We start from the raw sequence: 18,236 nt of genomic DNA on the forward strand, positions 1-18,236 counted from the left end.
AGTATTGGGGGAACTATACACTGAATGTTTTTTACCTTTGTGCATAGAATACATGAAGGTAAAAAACCTTCAACCTTTACAACCACTTTAAACCATAGCAGTCCACTAGCCCTCAAAGTAGGTGGCCCCATGTTGGTGAGGCCAATTGTCTCTTCCCCACAACCCTGACCTGGTGGCTGTGGGGGGCATGGGGCAAATGTTTAGAATCTGGAATCCCCTTTAAAATTAGAGGGCTTCCAGATCTCTCCCCCCTTCCAGCATGAATGAATAAGGGATACACAGTAGATAAAATATTAATTTACAAAAATAAATGAAAATAGTAAATAGACTCTCAACAACATTTGTCAAGTCTTTTAATAATAAAAAAAGCCAACAAAATATATCCATTGATGTAAATTGATCTTCAATCCTCTTGTCCAGTAATGCAGATCCTTGTCAATCACAAAGATCGATGCCTGCCAACCTAAAAAAAACTGAACACGTGCCAATCCCTCCAACCTGTCCACACCCATTAAACTCCTTGCCACTAGTGACAGCTCCCCAAGCTGTAATATGGGATGTAAACAAGTAAGCAGGAATAGTGGATGATATCTCTGACCAAATATGTCCATGGCTATATCTGCGCTTTGACCATGACCATATCTGCTAAGTCATGTCAGCCAACATCACCACCTTTGTTTACATAGCTGGTGATTCTTGCTCAGCAAATGAATAGGCCAGGTGATGTCACTGGTTTCTAAGAACATGGCGGGTGCAAGAACCTGCTGCTTCCTTAGCAACCATTGACAGGAAAGAAGCTGTCATATATAAAAGCGGCATTCAAGTCAAACCGGGACTTTTAAATTTATATAATAAAAGAACAAATTTCAAGTAGGGGAAACTGCATTTATTTTTATACATTCTCCCCTGCTACATTTATACACTTATCCCAGTGTTAAACTCATACCTGTAAAGTTCTGGAATAGAAAGATTTGTCCGTACACCAGAACCATCCTAGGACAGCCGGCTTCACTTAGTCTCACCGTTCCAACAGAAAAATGTGTCTCTTGTGCAATTTCACAACAGCTTCTGTGTCGATTATCCAGGATCAGGTGTTCCACACGCTGAATGTTCACAGAAATGACTGCTGTGTGCTGGGAACCACCATGGTCAGGATTGTCACTGATGGATGTACGGCCATCTTGGAAACATCTACACTATTCAAATGTCTTACTGCGGCTGAGTGTCTCATCACCGTACTGTGCTTGAAGTCTTCTGCAGATATCCACTGGCTTTACACCTTCATTCACAAGTAAACATCATCACCACACGCTGCTCCATGGATGTTCCACTTACACTGTTGTCTTCCATCTTGATTAGTCTCTGGACTGGCCCACGGCATGTGCGTTGCCTATCAGTAATAGGACACACTTGCCACTTACTACTGCGTGTAATATCACCACTAGAGATGAGCGAATTATTCAAAAATTTGATTTGACTAATTCGGCGAATTCGTGAAAAAAATTTGATTCGAGTCGAATATATTCGCTGCAAATTTAACTTATAAAAGGGTGTTTCTAGGCTTCAGAGAGCCTTTATATTAGTGCAGAACACTGTACCTTTAAATGCCCTTGGAGTCTGCTGGAGAAGAGAAATAATACTGTCAGTCAGTATGACATGCAGATGAGTGCCGTTGATCTTAGAATCACCGCACACTTCACTCATTTGGGCAGTCACGAGGCCAAAACCAGAGTGTGGAGCCACAGTGTGGTGGTGGAGGCAGCAGCAATGGGAGGCCATACAGCACCCTATGACAAAATGGAAACCACCAGCAGTGTGAGGAGACCTGAAAGTGGCACATGGCAGAGTGTGGCGATGGAGACAGCAGCAATGGGAGGCGGTACAGGGACCCATGACACACTGTGGACCTGGCAGCAGCATGAGGAGGCGGTACAGGGGCCCATGGCAGATTAGGAGCCTGGCAGCAGCAATGGGAGGCCCGTAATCTGCCAGCACCCTATGACAAAATGGAACCCAGCAGCAGTGTGAGGACACCTGAAAGTGGCACATGGCAGAGTGTGGCGATGGAGACAGCAGCAATGGGAGGCCGTACAGGGACCCATGACACACTGTGGACCTGGCAGCAGCATGAGGAGGCGGTACAGGGGCCCATGGCAGATTAGGGGCCTGGCAACAGCAATGGGAGGCCCGTAATCTGCCAGCACCCTATGACAAAATGGAACCCAGCAGCAGTGTGAGGAGACCTGAAAGTGGCACATGGCAGAGTGTGGCGATGGAGACAGCAGCAATGGGAGGCCGTACAGGGACCCATGACACACTGTGGACCTGGCAGCAGCGTGAGGAGGCGGTACGGGGGCCCATGGCAGATTAGGGGCCTGGCAGCAGCAATGGGAGGCCCGTAATCTGCCAGCACCCTATGACAAAATGGAACCCAGCAGCAGTGTGAGGAGACCTGAAAGTGGCACATGGCAGAGTGTGGCGATGGAGACAGCAGCAATGGGAGGCCGTACAGGGACCCATGACACACTGTGGACCTGGCAGCAGCGTGAGGAAGCGGTACGGGGGCCCATGGCAGATTAGGGGCCTGGCAGCAGCAATGGGAGGCCCGTAATCTGCCAGCACCCTATGACAAAATGGAACCCACCAGCAGTGTGAGGAGACCTGAAAGTGGCACATGTTTGGGGCATGATTCATGGCAGATTTAGTCAGTTGTGTCAGGAACTGGTGGTTTGAAATCCAGACTAATCCACGCCTGATTCATTTTCACAAACGTGAGTCTCTCCACACTTTGGGTGGACAGTCGTGTCCTCCGCGGAGTTACAATACCTCCTGCCGCACTAAACACGCGCTCCGATGCCACGCTACTGGCTGGGCATGATAGCCTTTCAAGGGCAAATTCAGCTAGTTGGGGCCAAAGGTCAAGTTTCGTTGCCCAGTAGTCAAGGGGATTGTCTACCTCGGTTGGCAGGGTGCTGTCCAAGTAGGCCCAAGCCTGTTGTTTGAGCTCCTGCTCCAGGTCCACCTGATGCTGCTGTTGCTGCTGCGGCTGGTTAGTAGTTTCCTCACTGCGCTGGTGAAGAAAGCTACTCATCATCGACTGCAGACTGAGGCAGCCGCTGCTGGTGGAGCTGCCACTGCTCCTACCACCCCACCCCTCCCCTGCTGCCATGGCAGCGGAACGCGAGCGCACAGGGCCCACAGTGTCTGAGGATGGACGTTGGCGCAGAAAGGCAGAGACCAACTGACTACATAGGTGGTTTTTATAGTACGTTATTTTGGCCTCCCTCTCAGCAGGTGTGAAAAAGGCCACCATTTTGGAACGGTAGCGAGGGTCCAACAAGGTGGACAGCCAAAAGTCATCCCTCTGTCTGATGGTTATTATTTGGCTGTCGCTACGCAAGCAACCGAGCATGCTATGGGCCATTTGTGCCAAGGAATGCGAGGGACTCCCTGCCTCCATCTCCACAGCATACTGCCACGGTGCGTCTGGGTCCTCTGTCTCCTTCTCCTCTTCCTCTACCAGATGCTCCTGCTCCTCCACTCCTGTCCGCTGAGTGGAAAAACCACCCATTTCACTCAATAATTCCTGAGCACCAATGTCCTCCTCTACCTCCTCCTCTTCTTCCTGTCCTGCCCCCAAAGGGGTCATGTGGCTTTGAGAGCTGTGCGCCACGTCTACCGCACCCTGACCAGCCATTGTTAACAGCATTTGTTCCAGGACGTGCAACAGAGGAATGACATCGTTCATCCCATAGTCCTGCCGACTCACGAATAGCGTGGCCTCCTCAAAGGGCCTGAGCAAGCGGCAGGTGTCACGCATGAGCTGCCAATGGCTGACATCAAAGTTACACAGGGGAGTACCTTTATCCACTTGTAACATCAGGAAAATCGGTGATGGCCTTTCGCTGTTCGTAAAGGCGGTCTAACATATGTAGGGTTGAATTCCACCTTGTTGCAACGTCACAGCATGAGGAGTCGGTACGGGGGCCCATGGCAGATTACGGGCCTGGCAGCAGCAATGGGAGGCCCGTAATCTGCCAGCACCCTATGAAAAAATGGAACCCACCAGCAGTGTGAGGAGACCAGAAAGTGGCACATGGCAGAGTGTGGCGATGGAGACAGCAGCAATGGGAGGCCGTACAGGAACGAATGACACACTGTGGACCTGGCAGCAGCATGAGGAGGCGGTACAGGGGCCCATGGCAGATTAGGGGCCTGGCAGCAGCAATGGGAGACGCCCGTAATCTGCCAGCAACCTATGACAAAATGGAACCCAGCAGCAGTGTGAGGAGACCTGAAAGTGGCACATGGCAGAGTGTGGCGATGGAGACAGCAGCAATGGGAGGCGGTACAGGGACCCATGACACACTGTGGACCTGGCAGCAGCATGAGGGGGTGGTACAGGGGCCCATGGCAGATTAGGGGCCTGGCAGCAGCAATGGGAGACGCCCATAATCTGCCAGCACTCTATGACAAAATGGAACCCAGCAGCAGTGTGAGGAGACCTGAAAGTGGCACATGGCAGAGTGTGACGATGGAGACAGCAGCAATGGGAGGCCGTACAGGGACCCATGAGACACTGTGGACCTGGCAGCAGCATGAGGAGGCGGTACAGGGGCCCATGGCAGATTACGGGCCTGGCAGCAGCAATGGGAGGCCCGTAATCTGCCAGCAACCTATGACAAAATGGAACCCAGCAGCAGTGTGAGGAGACCTGAAAGTGGCACATGGCAGAGTGTGGCGATGGAGACAGCAGCAATGGGAGGCGGTAAAGGGACCCATGACACACTGTGGACCTGGCAGCAGCATGAGGAGGCGGTACAGGGGCCCATGGCAGATTAGGGGCCTGGAAGCAGCAATGGGAGGCCCGTAATCTGCCAGCACTCTATGACAAAATGGAACCCAGCTGCAGTGTGAGGAGACCTGAAAGTGGCACATGGCAGAGTGTGACGCTGGAGACAGCAGCAATGGGAGTCCGTACAGAGACCCATGAGACACTGTGGACCTGGCAGCAGCATGAGGAGGCGGTACAGGGGCCCATGGCAGATTACGGGCCTGGCAGCAGCAATGGGAGGCCCGTAATCTGCCAGCAACCTATGACAAAATGGAACCCAGCAGCAGTGTGAGGAGACCTGAAAGTGGCACATGGCAGAGTGTGACGATGGAGACAGCAGCAATGGGAGGCCGTACATGGACCCATGAGACACTGTGAACCTGGCAGCAGCATGAGGAGGCGGTACAGGGGCCCATGGCAGATTAGGGGCCTGGCAGCAGCAATGGGAGACGCCCATAATCTGCCAGCACTCTATGACAAAATGGAACCCAGCAGCAGTGTGAGGAGACCTGAAAGTGGCACATGGCAGAGTGTGACGATGGAGACAGCAGCAATGGGAGGCCGTACAGGGACCCATGAGACACTGTGGACCTGGCAGTAGCATGAGGAGGCGGTACAGGGGCCCATGGCAGATTACGGGCCTGGCAGAAGCAATGGGAGGCAATTAATCTGCCAGCAACCTATGACAAAATGGAACCCAGCAGCAGTGTGAGGAGACCTGAAAGTGGCACATGGCAGAGTGTGACGATGGAGACAGCAGCAATGGGAGGCCGTACAGGGACCCATGAGACACTGTGGACCTGGCAGCAGCATGAGGAGGCGGTACAGGGGCCCATGGCAGATTATGGGCCTGGCAGCAGCAATGTGAGACGCCCATAATCTGCCAGCAACCTATGACAAAATGGAACCCAGCAGCAGTGTGAGGAGACCTGAAAGTGGCACATGGCAGAGTGTGGCGATGGAGACAGCAGCAATGGGAGGCCGTACAGGGACCCATGAGACACTGTGGACCTGGCAGCAGCATGAGGAGGCGGTACAGGGGCCCATGGCAGATTAGGGGCCTGGCAGCAGCAATGGGAGATGCCCGTAATCTGCCAGCAACCTATGACAAAATGGAATCCAGCAGCAGTGTGAGGAGACCTGAAAGTGGCACATGGCAGAGTGTGGCGATGGAGACAGCAGCAATGGGAGGCGGTACAGGGACCCATGAGACACTGTGGACCTGGCAGCAGCATGAGGAGGCGGTACAGGGGCCCATGGCAGATTAGGGGCCTGGCAGCAGCAATGGGAGATGCCCGTAATCTGCCAGCAACCTATGACAAAATGGAATCCAGCAGCAGTGTGAGGAGACCTGAAAGTGGCACATGGCAGAGTGTGGCGATGGAGACAGCAGCAATGGGAGGCGGTACAGGGACCCATGAGACACTGTGGACCTGGCGGCAGCAAGAGGAGGCGGTACAGGGGCCCAAGCCAGATTACAGGCCTGGCAGCAGCAATGGGAGGCCCGTAATCTGCCAGCACCCTATGACAAAATGGAACCCAGCAGCAGTGTGAGGAGACCTGAAAGTGGCACATGGCAGAGTGTGACGATGGAGACAGCAGCAATGGGAGGCCGTACAGGGACCCATGAGACACTGTGGACCTGGCAGCAGCATGAGGAGGCGGTACAGGGGCCCATGGCAGATTATGGGCCTGGCAGCAGCAATGTGAGACGCCCATAATCTGCCAGCAACCTATGACAAAATGGAACCCAGCAGCAGTGTGAGGAGACCTGAAAGTGGCACATGGCAGAGTGTGGCGATGGAGACAGCAGCAATGGGAGGCCGTACAGGGACCCATGAGACACTGTGGACCTGGCAGCAGCATGAGGAGGCGGTACAGGGGCCCATGGCCGATTAGGGGCCTGGCAGCAGCAATGGGAGATGCCCGTAATCTGCCAGCAACCTATGACAAAATGGAATCCAGCAGCAGTGTGAGGAGACCTGAAAGTGGCACATGGCAGAGTGTGGCGATGGAGACAGCAGCAATGGGAGGCGGTACAGGGACCCATGAGACACTGTGGACCTGGCGGCAGCAAGAGGAGGCGGTACAGGGGCCCAAGCCAGATTACAGGCCTGGCAGCAGCAATGGGAGGCCCGTAATCTGCCAGCACCCTATGACAAAATGGAACCCAGCAGCAGTGTGAGGAGACCTGAAAGTGGCACATGGCAGAGTGTGGCGATGGAGACAGCAGCAATGGGAGGCGGTACAGGGACCCATGAGACACTGTGGACCTGGCAGCAGCATGAAGAGGCGGTACAGGGGCCCATGGCAGATTAGGGGCCTGGCAGCAGCAATGGGAGACGCCCGTAATCTGCCAGCAACCTATGACAAAATGGAACCCAGCAGCAGTGTGAGGAGACCTGAAAGTGGCACATGGCAGAGTGTGGCGATGGAGACAGCAGCAATGGGAGGCCGTACAGGGACCCATGAGACACTGTGGACCTGGCAGCAGCATGAGGAGGCGGTACAGGGGCCCATGGCAGATTAGGGGCCTGGCAGCAGCAATGGGAGACGCCCGTAATCTGCCAGCAACCTATGACAAAATGAACCCAGCAGCAGTGTGATTAGGCCTGAAAGTGGCACATGGCAGAGTGTGACGATGGAGACAGCAGCAATGGGAGGCGGTACAGGGACCCATGAGACACTGTGGACCTGGCAGCAGCATGAGGAGGCGGTACAGGGGCCCATGGCAGATTACGGGCCTGGCAGCAGCAATGGGAGACGCCCGTAATCTGCCAGCAACCTATGACAAAATGGAACCCAGCAGCAGTGTGAGGAGACCTGAAATTGGCACATGGCAGAGTGTGGCGATGGAGACAGCAGCAATGGGAGGCCGTACAGGGACCCATGAGACACTGTGGACCTGGCAGCAGCATGAGGAGGCGGTACAGGGGCCCATGGCAGATTAGGGGCCTGGCAGCAGCAATGGGAGACGCCCATAATCTGCCAGCACTCTATGACAAAATGGAACCCAGCAGCAGTGTGAGGAGACCTGAAAGTGGCACATGGCAGAGTGTGGCGATGGAGACAGCAGCAATGGGAGGCGGTACAGGGACCCATGACACACTGTGGACCTGGCAGCAGCATGAGGAGGCGGTACAGGGGCCCATGGCAGATTAGGGGCCTGGCAGCAGCAATGGGAGGCCCGTAATCTGCCAGCACTCTATGACAAAATGGAACCCAGCAGCAGTGTGAGGAGACCTGAAAGTGGCACATGGCAGAGTGTGGCGATGGAGACAGCAGCAATGGGAGGCGGTACAGGGACCCATGACACACTGTGGACCTGGCAGCAGCATGAGGAGGCGGTACAGGGGCCCATGGCAGATTAGGGGCCTGGCAGCAGCAATGGGAGACGCCCATAATCTGCCAGCACTCTATGACAAAATGGAACCCAGCAGCAGTGTGAGGAGCCCTGAAAGTGGCACATGGCAGAGTGTGACGCTGGAGACAGCAGCAATGGGAGTCCAAACAGAGACCCATGAGACACTGTGGACCTGGCAGCAGCATGAGGAGGCGGTACAGGGGCCCATGGCAAATTACGGGCCTGGCAGCAGCAATGGGAGGCCCGTAATCTGCCAGCAACCTATGACAAAATGGAACCCAGCAGCAGTGTGAGGAGACCTGAAAGTGGCACATGGCAGAGTGTGACGATGGAGACAGCAGCAATGGGAGGCCGTACAGGGACCCATGAGACACTGTGAACCTGGCAGCAGCATGAGGAGGCGGTACCGGGGCCCATGGCAGATTAGGGGCCTGGCAGCAGCAATGGGAGACGCCCGTAATCTGCCAGCACTCTATGACAAAATGGAACCCAGCAGCAGTGTGAGGAGACCTGAAAGTGGCACATGGCAGAGTGTGACGATGGAGACAGCAGCAATGGGAGGCCGTACAGGGACCCATGAGACACTGTGGAAGTGGCAGTAGCATGAGGAGGCGGTACAGGGGCCCATGGCAGATTACGGGCCTGGCAGCAGCAATGGGAGGCCCTTAATCTGCCAGCAACCTATGACAAAATGGAACCCAGCAGCAGTGTGAGGAGACCTGAAAGTGGCACATGGCAGAGTGTGACGATGGAGACAGCAGCAATGGGAGGCCGTACAGGGACCCATGAGACACTGTGGACCTGGCAGCAGCATGAGGAGGCGGTACAGGGGCCCATGGCAGATTATGGGCCTGGCAGCAGCAATGGGAGACGCCCGTAATCTGCCAGCAACCTATGACAAAATGGAACCCAGCAGCAGTGTGAGGAGACCTGAAAGTGGCACATGGCAGAGTGTGGCGATGGAGACAGCAGCAATGGGAGGCGGTACAGGGACTCATGAGACACTGTGGACCTGGCAGCAGCATGAGGAGGCGGTACAGGGGCCCATGGCAGATTAGGGGCCTGGCAGCAGCAATGGGAGACGCCCGTAATCTGCCAGCAACCTATGACAAAATGGAATCCAGCAGCAGTGTGAGGAGACCTGAAAGTGGCACATGGCAGAGTGTGGCGATGGAGACAGCAGCAATGGGATGCGGTACAGGGACCCATGAGACACTGTGGACCTGGCAGCAGCATAAGGAGGCGGTACAGGGGCCCAAGCCAGATTACAGGCCTGGCAGCAGCAATGGGAGGCCCGTAATCTGCCATGGGCCCCCGTACCGCCTCCTCACGTTGCTGCCAGGTCCACAGTGTGTCATGGGTCCCTGTACCGCCTCCCATTGCTGCTGTCTCCATCGCCACACTCTGCCATGTGCCACTTTCAGGTCTCCTCACACTCCTGCTGGGTTCCATTTTGTCATAGGATGCTGGCAGATGACGGGCGTCTCCCATAGCTGCTGCCAGGCCCCTAATCTGCCATGGGCCCCCGTACCGCCTCCTCACGCTGCTGCCAGGTCCACAGTGTGTCATGGGTCCCTGTACCGCCTCCCATTGCTGCTGTCTCCATCACCACACTCTGCCATGTGCCACTTTCAGGTCTCCTCACACTCCTGCTGGGTTCCATTTTGTCATAGGATGCTGGCAGATTACAGGCCTCCCATAGCTGCTGCCAGGCCCCTAATCTGCCATGGGCCCCCGTACCGCCTCCTCACGCTGCTGCCAGGTCCACAGTGTGTCATGGGTCCCTGTACCGCCTCCCATTGCTGCTGTCTCCATCGCCACACTCTGCCATGTGCCACTTTCAGGTCTCCTCACACTCCTGCTGGGTTCCATTTTGTCATAGGATGCTGGCAGATTACAGGCCTCCCATAGCTGCTGCCAGTCCCCTAATCTGCCATGGGCCCCCGTACCGCCTCCTCATGCTGCTGCCAGGTCCACAGTGTGTCATGGGTCCCTGTACGGACTCCCATTGCTGCTGTCTTCATCGTCACACTCTGCCATGTGCCACTTTCAGGTCTCCTCACACTCCTGCTGGGTTCCATTTTGTCATAGGTTGCTGGCAGATTACAGGCCTCCCATAGCTGCTGCCAGGCCCCTAATCTGCCATGGGCCCCCGTACCGCCTCCTCACGCTGCTGCCAGGTCCACAGTATGTCATGGGTCCCTGTACCGCCTCCCATTGCTGCTGTCTCCATCGCCACACTCTGCCATGTGCCACTTTCAGGTCTCCTCACACTCCTGCTGGGTTCCATTTTGTCATAGGTTGCTGGCAGATTACGGGCATCTCCCATAGCTGCTGCCAGGCCCCTAATCTGCCATGGGCCCCCGTACCGCCTCCTCACGCTGCTGCCAGGTCCACAGTGTGTCATGGGTCCCTGTATCGCCTCCCATTGCTGCTGTCTCCATCGCCACACTCTGCCATGTGCCACTTTCAGGTCTCCTCACACTCCTGCTGGGTTCCATTTTGTCATAGGATGCTGGCAGATTACAGGCCTCCCATAGCTGCTGCCAGGCCCCTAATCTGCCATGGGCCCCTGTACCGCCTCCTCATGCTGCTGCAAGGTCCACAGTGTGTCATGGGTCCCTGTACGGACTCCCATTGCTGCTGTCTCCATCGCCACACTCTGCCATGTGCCACTTTCAGGTCTCCTCACACTCCTGCTGGGTTCCTTTTTGTCATAGGATGCTGGCAGATTACAGGCCTCTCATAGCTGCTGCCAGGCCCCTAATCTGCCATGGGCCCCCATACCGCCTCCTCACGTTGCTGCCAGGTCCACAGTGTGTCATGGGTCCCTGTACCGCCTCCCATTGCTGCTGTCTCCATCGCCACACTCTGCCATGTGCCACTTTCAGGTCTCCTCACACTCCTGCTGGGTTCCATTTTGTCATAGGATGCTGGCAGGTTACAGGCCTCTCATAGCTGCTGCCAGGCCCCTAATCTGCCATGGGCCCCCGTACCGCCTCCTCACGTTGCTGCCAGGTCCACAGTGTGTCATGGGTCCCTGTACCGCCTCCCATTGCTGCTGTCTCCATCGCCACACTCTGCCATGTGCCACTTTCAGGTCTCCTCACACTCCTGCTGGGTTCCATTTTGTCATAGGATGCTGGCAGATTACAGGCGTCTCCCATAGCTGCTGCCAGGCCCCTAATCTGCCATGGGCCCCCGTACCGCCTCCTCACGCTGCTGCCAGGTCCACAGTGTGTCATGGGTCCCTGTACCGCCTCCCATTGCTGCTGTCTCCATCGCCACACTCTGCCATGTGCCACTTTCAGGTCTCCTCACACTCCTGCTGGGTTCCATTTTGTCATAGGATGCTGGCAGATTACAGGCCTCCCATAGCTGCTGCCAGGCCCCTAATCTGCCATGGGCCCCCGTACCGCCTCCTCACGCTGCTGCCAGGTCCACAGTGTGTCATGGGTCCCTGTACCGCCTCCCATTGCTGCTGTCTCCATCGCCACACTCTGCCATGTGCCACTTTCAGGTCTCCTCACACTCCTGCTGGGTTCCATTTTGTCATAGGATGCTGGCAGATTACAGGCCTCCCATAGCTGCTGCCAGGCCCCTAATCTGCCATGGGCCCCCGTACCGCCTCCTCACGCTGCTGCAAGGTCCACAGTGTGTCATGGGTCCCTGTACCGACTCCCATTGCTGCTGTCTCCATCGCCACACTCTGCCATGTGCCACTTTCAGGTCTCCTCACACTCCTGCTGGGTTCCATTTTGTCATAGGATGCTGGCAGATTACAGGCCTCCCATAGCTGCTGCCAGGCCCCTAATCTGCCATGGGCCCCCGTACCGCCTCCTCATGCTGCTGCCAGGTCCACAGTGTGTCATGGGTCCCTGTACGGACTCCCATTGCTGCTGTCTCCATCGCCACACTCTGCCATGTGCCACTTTCAAGTCTCCTCACACTCCTGCTGGGTTCCATTTTGTCATAGGATGCTGGCAGATTACAGGCCTCTCATAGCTGCTGCAAGGCCCCTAATCTGCCATGGGCCCCCGTACCGCCTCCTCACGTTGCTGCCAGGTCCACAGTGTGTCATGGGTCCCTGTACCGCCTCCCATTGCTGCTGTCTCCATCGCCACACTCTGCCATGTGCCACTTTCAGGTCTCCTCACACTCCTGCTGGGTTCCATTTTGTCATAGGATGCTGGCAGATGACGGGCGTCTCCCATAGCTGCTGCCAGGCCCCTAATCTGCCATGGGCCCCCGTACCGCCTCCTCACGCTGCTGCCAGGTCCACAGTGTGTCATGGGTCCCTGTACCGCCTCCCATTGCTGCTGTCTCCATCGCCACACTCTGCCATGTGCCACTTTCAGGTCTCCTCACACTCCTGCTGGGTTCCATTTTGTCATAGGATGCTGGCAGATTACAGGCCTCCCATAGCTGCTGCCAGGCCCCTAATCTGCCATGGGCCCCCGTACCGCCTCCTCACGCTGCTGCCAGGTCCACAGTGTGTCATGGGTCCCTGTACCGCCTCCCATTGCTGCTGTCTCCATCGCCACACTCTGCCATGTGCCACTTTCAGGTCTCCTCACACTCCTGCTGGGTTCCATTTTGTCATAGGATGCTGGCAGATTACAGGCCTCCCATAGCTGCTGCCAGGCCCCTAATCTGCCATGGGCCCCCGTACCGCCTCCTCATGCTGCTGCCAGGTCCACAGTGTGTCATGGGTCCCTGTACGGACTCCCATTGCTGCTGTCTCCATCGCCACACTCTGCCATGTGCCACTTTCAGGTCTCCTCACACTCCTGCTGGGTTCCATTTTGTCATAGGTTGCTGGCAGATTACAGGCCTCCCATAGCTGCTGCCAGGCCCCTAATCTGCCATGGGCCCCCGTACCGCCTCCTCACGCTGCTGCCAGGTCCACAGTGTGTCATGGGTCCCTGTACCGCCTCCCATTGCTGCTGTCTCCATCGCCACACTCTGCCATGTGCCACTTTCAGGTCTCCTCACACTCCTGCTGGGTTCCATTTTGTCATAGGATGCTGGCAGATTACGGGCATCTCCCATAGCTGCTGCCAGGCCCCTAATCTGCCATGGGCCCCTGTACCGCCTCCTCACGCTGCTGCCAGGTCCACAGTGTGTCATGGGTCCCTGTATCGCTTCCCATTGCTGCTGTCTCCATCGCCACACTCTGCCATGTGCCACTTTCATGTCTCCTCACACTCCTGCTGGGTTCCATTTTGTCATAGGATGCTGGCAGATTACAGGACTCCCATAGCTGCTGCCAGGCCCCTAATCTGCCATGGGCCCCCGTACCACCTCCTCACGCTGCTGCCAGGTCCACAGTGTGTCATGGGTCCCTGTACCGCCTCCTATTGCTGCTGTCTCCATCGCCACACTCTGCCATGTGCCACTTTCAGGTCTCCTCACACTCCTGCTGGGTTCCATTTTGTCATAGGATGCTGGCAGATTACAGGCCTCCCATAGCTGCTGCCAGGCCCCTAATCTGCCATGGGCCCCCGTACCGCCTCCTCATGCTGCTGCCAGGTCCACAGTGTGTCATGGGTCCCTGTACGGACTCCCATTGCTGCTGTCTCCATCGCCACACTCTGCCATGTGCCACTTTCAGGTCTCCTCACACTCCTGCTGGGTTCCATTTTGTCATAGGATGCTGGCAGATTACAGGCCTCCCATAGCTGCTGCCAGGCCCCTAATCTGCCATGGGCCCTCCTGTACCGCCTCCTCATGCTGCTGCCAGGTCCACAGTGTGTCATGGGTCCCTGTACCGCCTCCCATTGCTGCTGTCTCCATCGCCACACTCTGCCATGTGCCACTTTCAGGTCTCCTCACACTCCTGCTGGGTTCCATTTTGTCATAGGTTGCTGGCAGATTACGGGCGTCTCCCATAGCTGCTGCCAGGCCCCTAATCTGCCATGGGCCCCCGTACCGCCTCCTCACGCTGCTGCCAGGTCCACAGTGTGTCATGGGTCCCTGTACCGCCTCCCATTGCTGCTGTCTCCATCGCCACACTCTGCCATGTGCCACTTTCAGGTCTCCTCACACTCCTGCTGGGTTCCATTTTGTCATAGGATGCTGGCAGATTACAGGCCTCCCATAGCTGCTGCCAGGCCCCTAATCTGCCATGGGCCCCCGTACCGCCTCCTCATGCTGCTGCCAGGTCCACAGTGTGTCATGGGTCCCTGTACGGACTCCCATTGCTGTTGTCTCTATCGCCACACTCTGCCATGTGCCACTTTCAGGTCTCCTCACACTCCTGCTGGGTTCCATTTTGTCATAGGATGCTGGCAGATTACAGGCCTCCCATAGCTGCTGCCAGGCCCCTAATCTGCCATGGGCCCCCGTACCGCCTCCTCACGCTGCTGCCAGGTCCACAGTGTGTCATGGGTCCCTGTACCGCCTCCCATTGCTGCGGTCTCCATCGTCACACTCTGCCATGTGCCACTTTCAGGTCTCCTCACACTGCTTCTGGGTTCCATTTTGTCATAGGTTGCTGGCAGATTACGGGCATCTCCCATTGCTGCTGCCAGGCCCCTAATCTGCCATGGACCCCTGTACCGCCTCCTCATGCTGCTGCCAGGTCCACAGTGTGTCATGCCATGTGCCACTTTCAGGTGTCCTCACACTGCTGCTGGGTTCCATTTTGTCATAGGGTGCTGGCAGATTACGGGCCTCACATTGCTGCGGCCAGGCCCCTAATCTGCCATGGGCCCCTGTACCGCCTCCTCACGCTGCTGCCAGGTCCACAGTGTCTCATGGGTCCCTGTACGGCCTCCCATTGCTGCTGTCTCCATCGCCACACTCTGCCATGTGCCACTTTCAGGTGTCCTCACACTGCTGCTGGGTTCCATTTTGTGATAGGGTGCTGGCAGATTACGGGCCTCACATTGCTGCGGCCAGGCCCCTAATCTGCCATGGGCTCCTGTACCGACTCCTCATGCTGTGACGTTGCAACAAGGTGGAATTCAACCCTACATATGTTATACCGCCTTTACGAACAGCGAAAGGCCATCACCGATTTCCTGATGTTACAAGCGGATAAAGGTACTCCCCTGTGTAACTTAGATGTCAGCCATTGGCAGCTCATGCGTGACACCTGCCGCTTGCTCAGGCCCTTTGAGGAGGCCACGCTATTCGTGAGTCGGCAGGACTATGGGATGAACGACGTCATACCTCTGTTGCACGTCCTGGAACAAATGCTGTTAACAATGGCTGGTCAGGGTGCGGTAGACGTGGCGCACAGCTCTCAACGCCACATGACCCCTGTGGGGGCAGGACAGGAAGAAGAGGAGGAGGTAGAGGAGGGCATTGGTGCTCAGGAATTATTGAGTGAAATGGGTGGTTTTTCCACTCAGCGGACAGGAGTGGAGGAGCAGGAGCATCTGGTAGAGGAGGAGGAGGAGGAGACAGAGGACCCAGACGCACCGTGGCAGTATGCTGTGGAGATGGAGGCAGGGAGTCCCTCGCATTCCTTGGCACAAATGGCCCATAGCATGCTCGGTTGCTTGCGTAGCGACAGCCGAATAATAACCATCAGACAGAGGGATGACTTTTGGCTGTCCACCTTGTTGGACCCTCGCTACCGTTCAAAAATGGTGGCCTTTTTCACACCTGCTGAGAGGGAGGCCAAAATAAAGTACTATAAAAACCACCTATGTAGTCAGTTGGTCTCTGCCTTTCTGCGCCAACGTCCATCCTCAGACACTGTGGGCCCTGTGCGCTCGCGTTCCGCTGCCATGGCAGCAGGGGAGGGGTGGGGTGGTAGGAGCAGTGGCAGCTCCACCAGCAGCGTGGGTCCCTGTACGGCCTCCCATTGCTGCTGTCTCCATCGCCACACTCTGCCATGTGCCACTTTCAGGTCTCCTCACACTGCTGCTGGGTTCCATTTTGTCATAGGGTGCTGTATGGCCTCCCATTGCTGCTGCCTCCACCGCCACACTGTGGCTCCAAACTCTGGTTTTGGCCCCGTGACTGCCCAAATGAGTGAAGTGTGCGGTGATTCTAAGATCGACGGCACTCATCTGTATGTCATACTGACTGACAGTATTATTTCTCTTCCCCAGCAGACTCCAAGGGCATTTAAATTAAAGGTACAGTGTTCTGCACTAATATAAAGGCTCTCTGAAGCCTAGAAACACCCTTTTATAAGTTAAATTCACAGCGAATATATTCGACTCGAATCAAATTTTTTCCACAAATTCGCCGAATCAGTCGAATCAAATTTTTAAATACTTCGCTCATCTCTAATCGCTGAGCTCAGTCGCAGAATTGTTTTCAGTGTCTGATGAGGAATTTCCCCCACAAATCATTATCACTCAATTCTGCAAGTGGTTCTGATTTACTATCGCTGTTCTCTAGCCGGTCTAAAACCACTTTTGACCTAAAGGGATGCTTTTTGGACACCATGGACGTTTCTCCGTTTCCAGGCAGAAAGAACAGTAAAAATTCAGGCAGGGACCCGGACAAAGCACTCAGGACAAAATGTATGTGAAATGGTTTGATACAGGAATGTTATACTATGTGATATTAGTGTATTTAGTGAATGTCACTTTTACCATTTTCAAATTTCCCACCAGTTCCGTCCCCCGTACGTCCCGACGTCACAGGGGACGGAACCCGGAAGATGGATGCTAGCATCGGCCGGAGGACTTTGCCAGAGACACTGCAGGGGGGACATCGTGGGAGCGCAGGACAAGGTAAGTGAAGAAGAGATCCCGGAGCAATGCTGAAGGGTATTCCCAAGTGTAGCTCGGGGTTACTGCTTGTGGTGCTGAAACTTTACCCCGAGCTATACTCGGGAATACCGCCAGGGAGGTTAATTTAATTTCTTTATTTTCCAAAAATTACAACTTCAAAAATCTGTCCAATACTATTTACTAAATACCTGTCTACTTTCCAAAAAGGGGTCATTTGGGGTATTTGTACTGTCCTGGCATTCTAGGGTCTCGAGAAATGATTGGCTGTCGGTACATCAGGACTGAGCAATTTTCAGATATATTTACTATCATTTGTAGACACTATAATTTTCACCCAAACCAATTAATATACACTTATTGGGATTTTTTTTACCAAAGACATGTATGAGAATACATTTTGGTCTAAATTTATGAAGAAATTTGATTTTATTGGATATATTTTATAGCAGAAAGTAGAAAATGTTTTTTTGTCTTCAAAATGTTCATTTTTTTTTCATTTATATAGCAAAACATACAAACACCCGGCAGTGACCAAATACCAACAAAATAAAGCTCTATTTGTGTGAAAAAATGATATAAATATAGTTTGGGTGCAGCGTTTCATGACCAAGCTATTGCCAGTTAAAGTAGCGCAGTACTGAATAGCAATAAAATGCCTTGGTTATGAAAGCGATAACTGTTTCCAGAGTGCAAGTGGTTAAGTAATGAAATATTGCTGAATTAAACAGACCCATAGTGGTCCACATGGAGCATAAAGATACGAGAGCTGAACTGGTTAATAAACACTTATTCTGTGCAAACTCTTATATTGGAAAACATGGAGATAAAATAACATCTGATAATGGCGTGCTTTCAGCAATCATGAGACCATTCATGGAGCTTCTAGTTGTTATCCTGCTAAACAAGAAAATGTTTCTGGTTCCTCATACTGAATAATTCTTTGTGCTCAGATACTGGATGTCTACAAGGTGGCATCTGGTATTCCTGTATGTAGGGATGAGATGGACAGAACCAGGTTTGGTTCACTTGAAGTTCAGCAAACATATCATAAGTCTGGATGACAAATCCCAACCCCACTGAAATCAAGAAGAGCCAGAACTGCAAATCAATTATCCCCATTTGTAAGGCTTAAAGACAAGAGATTGGTGGAAAGGACAAAGGGTCTCCAAAAACCTTCACCTCTACACCTGGAATAAAGTAGAGGAGCCCCATGCAAATAAATGGCAAGGGATCTGCCTAAAATTATTAGCAGACTCTAATCCAAGCTGCACTGCCCTCTTCTCTTAAAGTGATTGTAAATGTATTTTTTAATAATAAACATGACATACTTACCTGCTCT

This window comes from Staurois parvus, unplaced genomic scaffold (assembly GCF_062004578.1).
Source record: "Staurois parvus isolate SC_StPar_1 unplaced genomic scaffold, SC_StPar_1.0 ptg001694l, whole genome shotgun sequence".
In the NCBI taxonomy this organism is placed as follows: Eukaryota; Metazoa; Chordata; class Amphibia; order Anura; family Ranidae; genus Staurois; species Staurois parvus.